Source organism: Myotis brandtii, unplaced genomic scaffold (genome assembly GCF_000412655.1).
Source record: "Myotis brandtii unplaced genomic scaffold, ASM41265v1 scaffold604, whole genome shotgun sequence".
Taxonomy (NCBI): domain Eukaryota; kingdom Metazoa; phylum Chordata; class Mammalia; order Chiroptera; family Vespertilionidae; genus Myotis; species Myotis brandtii.
In genome coordinates this window covers 2376118-2384151 of record NW_005370286.1, presented here as the reverse complement: position 1 = coordinate 2384151, position 8034 = coordinate 2376118, and the positions used below count along the sequence as shown (strand labels likewise).

The 8034-nt window shown below is 53.2% G+C and overlaps 1 long non-coding RNA gene across 1 annotated transcript; it reads right to left on the bottom strand.

Moving 5' to 3' along the window:
- Nucleotides 1-594: 594 nt before the first annotated feature.
- On the bottom strand, nucleotides 595-2678 carry LOC106728395. Its single transcript, XR_001364697.1, has 2 exons — nucleotides 2439-2678; nucleotides 595-2021 (listed from the first exon to the last, which is right to left on the bottom strand). It is a non-coding gene; the product is annotated as an uncharacterized LOC106728395 (long non-coding RNA).
- Nucleotides 2679-8034: the final 5356 nt, after the last annotated feature.

Here is an 8034-nt window from a genome sequence, read left to right as displayed (position 1 = left end):
AGGCATCACACATGCTCATGTGTGCTCTTTCCAACTTGCCTCTCTGTTCTGCTCGCCACGTGGTTTTATGCACCAATATGGAATAAGTGAGTTTCATTTAGGCTGGTTTGGTCTAAAAAAGGGAGACACCACCCAGCTGTGTTGCTCAGTGGATTGAGCATAGTTCTGTGAATCAAGAGGTCCCTGATTTAATTCCAAGTCAGGACACAAGCCAGTAGGGGTGCACAGGAGGCAGCCGATGGATGTGTTTCTCCCATTGATGTTTCTATCTCTCTTTTCCTCTCCTTTCCTCTCTGAAATAAAAAACCCCACAAAACTATATATATATACACACACACACACACACACACATATATTATATATATCACATATATATATATATTTAAAGCCCTAGCTGGTTTGCTTAGTGGTTAGAACATCAGCTGGTGAACTGAAGGGTCCCAGGTTCAATTCTGGTTGCAAGCCCTGGCCCTGGTTGGGGCCCATGTGGGAGGCAACCAATTGATGCGTTTCTCTCTCTGTCTCTCCTTCCTTCCACTCTCTCTCTAAAATAAATAAAATAAAACAAAATAATGAAAATCCCATAAGAGTTAATTCAGTAAAGGGGGGTTTATTGCACAGTTACAATAGGCATCTCAAGACAGGCTCCATGAGGATGCAAAATAAGGAACAAAGGTCAGGTTTCTTTTTGCATATTTCAAGGACTGCTTGCTGACTTAGTACCTGACCCAACATGGCAGCCTTGTCCCCCAGGCTGTGTGATCCTGTGGCTCTCATATTCCCATGGCTGAGTGCCCCCAGCTCTCAGGGTCCCTGGACAAAGAGCTCATCTGTCCTCTCCAGTCTTCAGAACCAGCCAGCCAAGGGATGGGAGTCTCTTGGGTCGAGTGTCCATCCCTGCCCAAGCAGGCACGTGCCCAGCCCTTCTCACTGACAGATCAAGATGGGTGGGAGTGGAGGTGAGGGTGAGGGATGGCTTAGGCCCTGCCCTGCTAGGAGAGGCTGCTCGTGGTCTTTCAGCTGCTGGGCAGAACCAGCTCAGATTCGTGCTGCTGCCCCTAGAAGGTGCCATTGTGGTGCAGGGTTGAAAAGCACCTGCCCGGTCTGGGTTCTGGCCAGTAGGTCCAGCATCTACTTGTGGGCCCTGAGTTTCGTTCTCCGTGAAATGAGGAGGTCAGATTAGAACACCTCTGGGAAGGTTCAAAGCTATGGTTTTGATTGGGAGGTTTGCCTTGGCACAGCCCCACACACGGTGACATGGGACCAGGGAGGCTGCTTGAGCGTTGGAAAATGGGCCCCCACCCCCTCTGCCCAGCTGGGTCCAAAGCCCTAGTTGCTGCCTCATGGGAAACTGTCCCCTGAGGATGTGATGTGAATAAAGCCGACTGAATTTCTGCAGACACAGGAAGAGGACAGGATACCCTCATTTGTGCTGATCCCCAAACGAGTGTCTTCTCCAAAGGCTGCCTGGGTTTGGGACCTGCAGGGTGTGTGTACCATTACCAGGTGGCAAAGGACGTGGTAGAGCCAGCTGATGCCAACTCTGCCCCGTTCGGTGCACTGGCCTCACCCACACCACGTGTGCGCTCCGAGGTGGAGAAATTCTATCTGTTGTTTGGCCTCACCAGTTACTTCTGAAGTGGCAGATGGGAGAATTGAATTAGCAAAGTCAACTGTCAAGCTTTGTGTTAATTAGGTAAATGTAATCAAATTATTTAAAAACAAAATCCAATTTAGGGTTTTTGGTGTGTGTGCAAATGAGTGAATTTACTGTTGGGGGAACCTGACTCGGCCCCCCTCTGCCTCCTGTGTGGGCTTCAGCAGATGGTCCTAATGCCTGAGGACCCGCCTCAATTCCTGCAGCCGCATCATGAGCTAGACCCCCTTTGCTGCTTTCACTGCACAAGACGGGGTGTGGTTGTAGTTGGAAGGCCAGGTGGCCTGGACTTGAGTCCTGGCTCTTCTACCAAGTAGAATGTGACCTCTGACAACCTCATTTCTCTGAGCCTCTGTGTTTCCATCTGTAATGTGGGATAATGAGAGAGTTGTTGAGCTTTAAACATTAACACGTGGCACATGATAAATGCCGACTAAGTGTGTGCCTTTGTCAGAGGAGCCCTGTGGCAGTAGTTGTCATTGTCCTCGTCGTCATCATCTCGGGACATGGAGGAATGGACAGGTTGCCCTGTTTCATTAGTCATTGAAGAACCTGTCCTGTCCCTGTCTCTAGGGCTGGACCCAAAGGAGGGGTCCACTAATCGTCTGTAGAGGCCTGGGCTCCAGCCGGCCTCACTCCTGGGGTGATTGGACAGAGGGGGTGCCTTCACCTGGCAGCCCAGTCCCTGTGGGCCTGGGAGGCCACCCTTCAGAGGGGGAGGGTGTTGTGGCTCCTTCTCAGGGCAGAAGTGGGGCCTTGGTCACGGGCGATCATAACTTACCTCATCCCACACTCTTCTGGGCCAAGTGTCTGTTTTGTTCTCTAATGGAAACATAGAAAGGAACCGGCATCCCTTCTAAACAAAGAGGGACTTTTCCCAGGAAGTTTGTAGCCCCGACACCTTCTCCTTGCTTGCTGTGGCATGTGGCTTCTTCTCCGGCAATTGGTGTGACCAGCTGGGGAACAATAGACAATGGCCGTGGCCTGCTTCCTGAGAGAAGGAAGAATGGGCACAGGTGGGTGTCCTGCGGCCCGGTCCGTGAGGGATTTCCTGAGCGTGTCCCACAGGCCCTTACCACGTGCTCAGGGATTCCTCACGGTCACGGCAGCTGGGTGTTTGGCCCAGTGATGAGAGCAGGAAGGGCTCACATTACCAAGGGTCCCTGTGGGCAGACCCTCTTCTGAGACCTCACACATGTTAACTCAGTAATGCCGAGGCAGCCTGGCCGGCGTGGCTCAGTGGTTGGGCGTCGACCTATGAGCCAGGAGGTCACGGTTCAATTCCCGGTCAGGCCACATGCCCAGGTGTGGGCCCGGTCCCTGGTGTGGGGTGTGCAGGAGGCAGCCAGTGAGTGATTCTCTCATCATTGATGTTTCTATCTCTCTCTCCCTCTCCCTTCCTCTCTGAAATCAATTCAAATATATATTTCGTTCTCCGTGAAATGAGGAGGTCAGATTAGAGCACCTCTGGGAAGGTTTTCAAAGCTATGGTTTTGATTGGGAGGTTTGCCTTGGCACAGCCCCACACACGGTGACATGGGACCAGGGAGGCTGCTTGAGCGTTGGAAAATGGGCCCTCCCCACCCCCTCTGCCCAGCTGGGTCCAAAGCCCTAGTTGCTGCCTCATGGGAAACTGTCCCCTGAGGATGTGATGTGAATAAAGCCGACTGAATTTCTGCAGACACAGGAAGAGGACAGGATACCCTCATTTGTGCTGATCCCCAAACGAGTGTCTTCTCCAAAGGCTGCCTGGGTTTGGGACCTGCAGGGTGTGTGTACCATTACCAGGTGGCAAAGGACGTGGTAGAGCCAGCTGATGCCAACTCTGCCCCGTTCGGTGCACTGGCCTCACCCACACCACGTGTGCGCTCCGAGGTGGAGAAATTCTATCTGTTGTTTGGCCTCACCAGTTACTTCTGAAGTGGCAGATGGGAGAATTGAATTAGCAAAGTCAACTGTCAAGCTTTGTGTTAATTAGGTAAATGTAATCAAATTATTTAAAAACAAAATCCAATTTAGGGTTTTTGGTGTGTGTGCAAATGAGTGAATTTACTGTTGGGGGAACCTGACTCGGCCCCCCTCTGCCTCCTGTGTGGGCTTCAGCAGATGGTCCTAATGCCTGAGGACCCGCCTCAATTCCTGCAGCCGCATCATGAGCTAGACCCCCTTTGCTGCTTTCACTGCACAAGACGGGGTGTGGTTGTAGTTGGAAGGCCAGGTGGCCTGGACTTGAGTCCTGGCTCTTCTACCAAGTAGAATGTGACCTCTGACAACCTCATTTCTCTGAGCCTCTGTGTTTCCATCTGTAATGTGGGATAATGAGAGAGTTGTTGAGCTTTAAACATTAACACGTGGCACATGATAAATGCCGACTAAGTGTGTGCCTTTGTCAGAGGAGCCCTGTGGCAGTAGTTGTCATTGTCCTCGTCGTCATCATCTCGGGACATGGAGGAATGGACAGGTTGCCCTGTTTCATTAGTCATTGAAGAACCTGTCCTGTCCCTGTCTCTAGGGCTGGACCCAAAGGAGGGGTCCACTAATCGTCTGTAGAGGCCTGGGCTCCAGCCGGCCTCACTCCTGGGGGGATTGGACAGAGGGGGTGCCTTCACCTGGCAGCCCAGTCCCTGTGGGCCTGGGAGGCCACCCTTCAGAGGGGGAGGGTGTTGTGGCTCCTTCTCAGGGCAGAAGTGGGGCCTTGGTCACGGGCGATCATAACTTACCTCATCCCACACTCTTCTGGGCCAAGTGTCTGTTTTGTTCTCTAATGGAAACATAGAAAGGAACCGGCATCCCTTCTAAACAAAGAGGGACTTTTCCCAGGAAGTTTGTAGCCCCGACACCTTCTCCTTGCTTGCTGTGGCATGTGGCTTCTTCTCCGGCAATTGGTGTGACCAGCTGGGGAACAATAGACAATGGCCGTGGCCTGCTTCCTGAGAGAAGGAAGAATGGGCACAGGTGGGTGTCCTGCGGCCCGGTCCGTGAGGGATTTCCTGAGCGTGTCCCACAGGCCCTTACCACGTGCTCAGGGATTCCTCACGGTCACGGCAGCTGGGTGTTTGGCCCAGTGATGAGAGCAGGAAGGGCTCACATTACCAAGGGTCCCTGTGGGCAGACCCTCTTCTGAGACCTCACACATGTTAACTCAGTAATGCCGAGGCAGCCTGGCCGGCGTGGCTCAGTGGTTGGGCGTCGACCTATGAGCCAGGAGGTCACGGTTCAATTCCCGGTCAGGCCACATGCCCAGGTGTGGGCCCGGTCCCTGGTGTGGGGTGTGCAGGAGGCAGCCAGTGAGTGATTCTCTCATCATTGATGTTTCTATCTCTCTCTCCCTCTCCCTTCCTCTCTGAAATCAATTCAAATATATATTTTTTAAAAATTCGGAGGTGGTGCAGGACTGACAGTCGCTGAATTCAGCTCTCCACGCCTCATCCTCAGAACCATCTCAGAAGAGGCTCATCGGCCCCAGGCCTGGACCACTGTACAATTGGGAAACGGAGGCCCTGAGAGATGCAGGGATAGGCTAAGGCCACTCAAGGGCAGAGCCAGATGTTGACCTTTGGGGAGGGGGGCTTGTTGCCCCTGCCTGCCCTGCGAGCTGCACCTCATGCCAATGTCCCTGCCATGTCTACTGCTGCCACCTGGCCTCCTTGTAGGTCCCTGAATGTGTCTTCCTGCACACTGTCGCCACTGTCTGCACCCCCCTGCCTTCTCCCTGCCTTTCACCCGTTCCATAAACCTCAGCTTCTCAGGGGGCTCTCATGTGCTGTCTCAAGTAGCTGGGCTCCTTTGCCGACTACTGCCAATGCCTTCATCCTAACCACAGCCCCCTGTTCGTTTCTTTCTTCCCGGGTCCTCACCAGAATTTGTAATTGTACATTTGCTGCTTTACTGGTGTGCTGTCCACCTCCCCAACTGGACCAAAGCTGCTTGCTGAGGGCCCGCTCCATGCTGCCCACTGCCAACTCCATAGCACCAGCCTGGCTTGCAGACCTTCACATGCTGGGGGGATGTGTGATTAGTTTGAGAGGGGGGGTCTCTAGATTTTCAGAGGTTTCTTCTGAGGTGTGATGTCGAGAGCTAAGTATGGTTTTTGTAAGTCAAACAACAGGCTTTTTCCTTCCAGCAGCTCAAAACTGCAGTGTGCCTGGCACGCAGTTCAAATAAAAAAAACACACCATTTAGTTCTTAAGAAGGCTCTGGCAATTGCATCTGCGTTTAGGCTAATGGGCCCGGTCGGCCTCGGGAGCAATGCAAAGGTGGAGTTTGAACTCTACCCTACCTCAGAGAGCAAGGCTGCACAGCGATAGGACAAAATGCATTTAAATGTCACGCGTGTTATTATTAGTCATAATCTTATCTTTGTGAATAATAATAACAGGACCCACCCAGAAGTTGCTGAATAGCAGACGGGCGCTTTCCGAAGTTCTTGTTGTCAGACAGGACTGGGAAGCCCGAGGAGGCGCCCACTGGCTCTGTGACCACCACTGCGAGGGGCCAGAGTGTTGGCCGGAAGCCCCACCCTGGTCACACGTGTTCAGTCACATCCTCCACGCCCTTTGGGGCGCTGGGCCTTGAGAGGCGCCAGACCTGTGGCCTCTCAGACTGCCCGCTGGAGCAGAGGCCTGCGGGTTGGGAACCGAAGGGCAGTCTGTCTGTCTGCACAGAGATCTCTGCGTGGCCTTTCCCTTCTATTGTTTCCTGCCCCAGTGACTTGCTGAAACAATGTGTTTCCTACAGATTTTGTTTGCCTGCGTTGACTTCTTTGTTTTGCCCCAGTAAACAGACAGTTAAGCGTATACAGATCTATGCGTTTGACAAAGAGAAATCCGAGGCCCGGACCCTGGCCTTCCCCGAGTCACCGGCTCCCTGAGCCTGCAGACCTTGGATGGTCCAGCCCCTGTAAATGACACATCCCATCCCATCTGTGCCGCCCGCACGTGCAGAGGTTCAGTTGTTGGAGGGGATGCTGGGCCTCCTACTAGTCTAGGGAGACCCACGTTTGAGAACCAGGTTAGTCGAGATTGAACCCCTGTGCCGAATCTTTTCTAGCTGTGTGACTTTGGGGAAGTTGCTTACCTGGTAAGAGTGTGTTTCCTCATCGGTAAATACAGTACCTGCCTCATAGGCCTGTTGGGGCTTAAAGGAGTTGATATTTGGAAATCATCGGTGCCGAGCCTGGTGCTGGCTGCTCTTGTTACTTGTCTGTTGGTCTCTGTTTTGTGGAATCTCCTCAGCGATCCTACTGGGCAAGGCTTTCCTACAGACTCGCTTGACCCGGAAGTGGAATCGAGGAGCTCATTGCTGTAGGCTGATATGATCCTCCCGGGTGTGGTCTGTTCACCAGACATGGTTCAGAACGTCCTGAACTCCTGCCTGTATGGATGCACGGCCCAATGGGACAATGGCTAAGAACTCGGACACGGAAAGGGACAGACCTGGGCCTTCAACCGGGCTCCTGCTCTCACCAGCTGTGTGAGCTCACTCAGCGATCCTACTGGGCAAGGCTTTCCTACAGACTCACTTGACCCGGAAGTGGAATCGAGGCGCTCATTGCTGTAGGCTGATGTGATCCTCCCGGGTGTGGTCTGTTCACCAGACATGCTCTCACCAGCTGTGTGAGCTCGGACACGCTGCTTATCTCCTCTGAGCGTTTCTCTTCCCTGATTCATGGGGGTGGGGGCATGAGCATTAACTGCGCTTGTGTGTGTCAGGTCGTAGGTGGGCCTGGCCCAGAGCCAGCACATGGGGGGCTGCCCTGACTGATGAGCTTCACCTGAAAAAGGGGGTGGGGAGCAGAGGAGATGATCACAGGTTTTCCACTTCTCAAGACCTGACCCTGTCAGAGGTTCAGGATTGTCCTTGTCATTTGTGGTCCAGCTCATAAAACTGGAGGCAAGACCTTTCCGGAGGGACCTGAGCTGCCCTGGAGAGAGTGGCTTCCTGCTGCAGGAGGCTTTAAGCAGAGCTGGATAGCCCTAGGGAGGGACAGGCAGTCCGTCTCCATAGCCTTCAGTATCCTTTCCAATCTGGACACTAGGAACCAGAGATAATGCTCTCCTCCAACACCAGGGACCTGCCCATCCCCGCACCTCCGAGTATGACACAGTGAAACTGGGTGCCACTTGGACCAGTTTAAAAGGCCCAGTTGGAGAGGAGAGCACAGGGGGTCATGGGGTCATGGGTAGTCTGAATGTGGGCTTCTACCCTAAGCTCAAATGAGGTGGTTGGAGATACATCACTGGCACCTGTTCTGAGGCCGGTAGTGTCAGGGCCATGGGGGACACTGTTGGCATGAAGGGGACTTTGAGGTGGTCCCTTCCCCATGGAGCTCCATCATGGGATTCTGCTGCTGGCCTTGGTACCGCAGGTTGTAACTA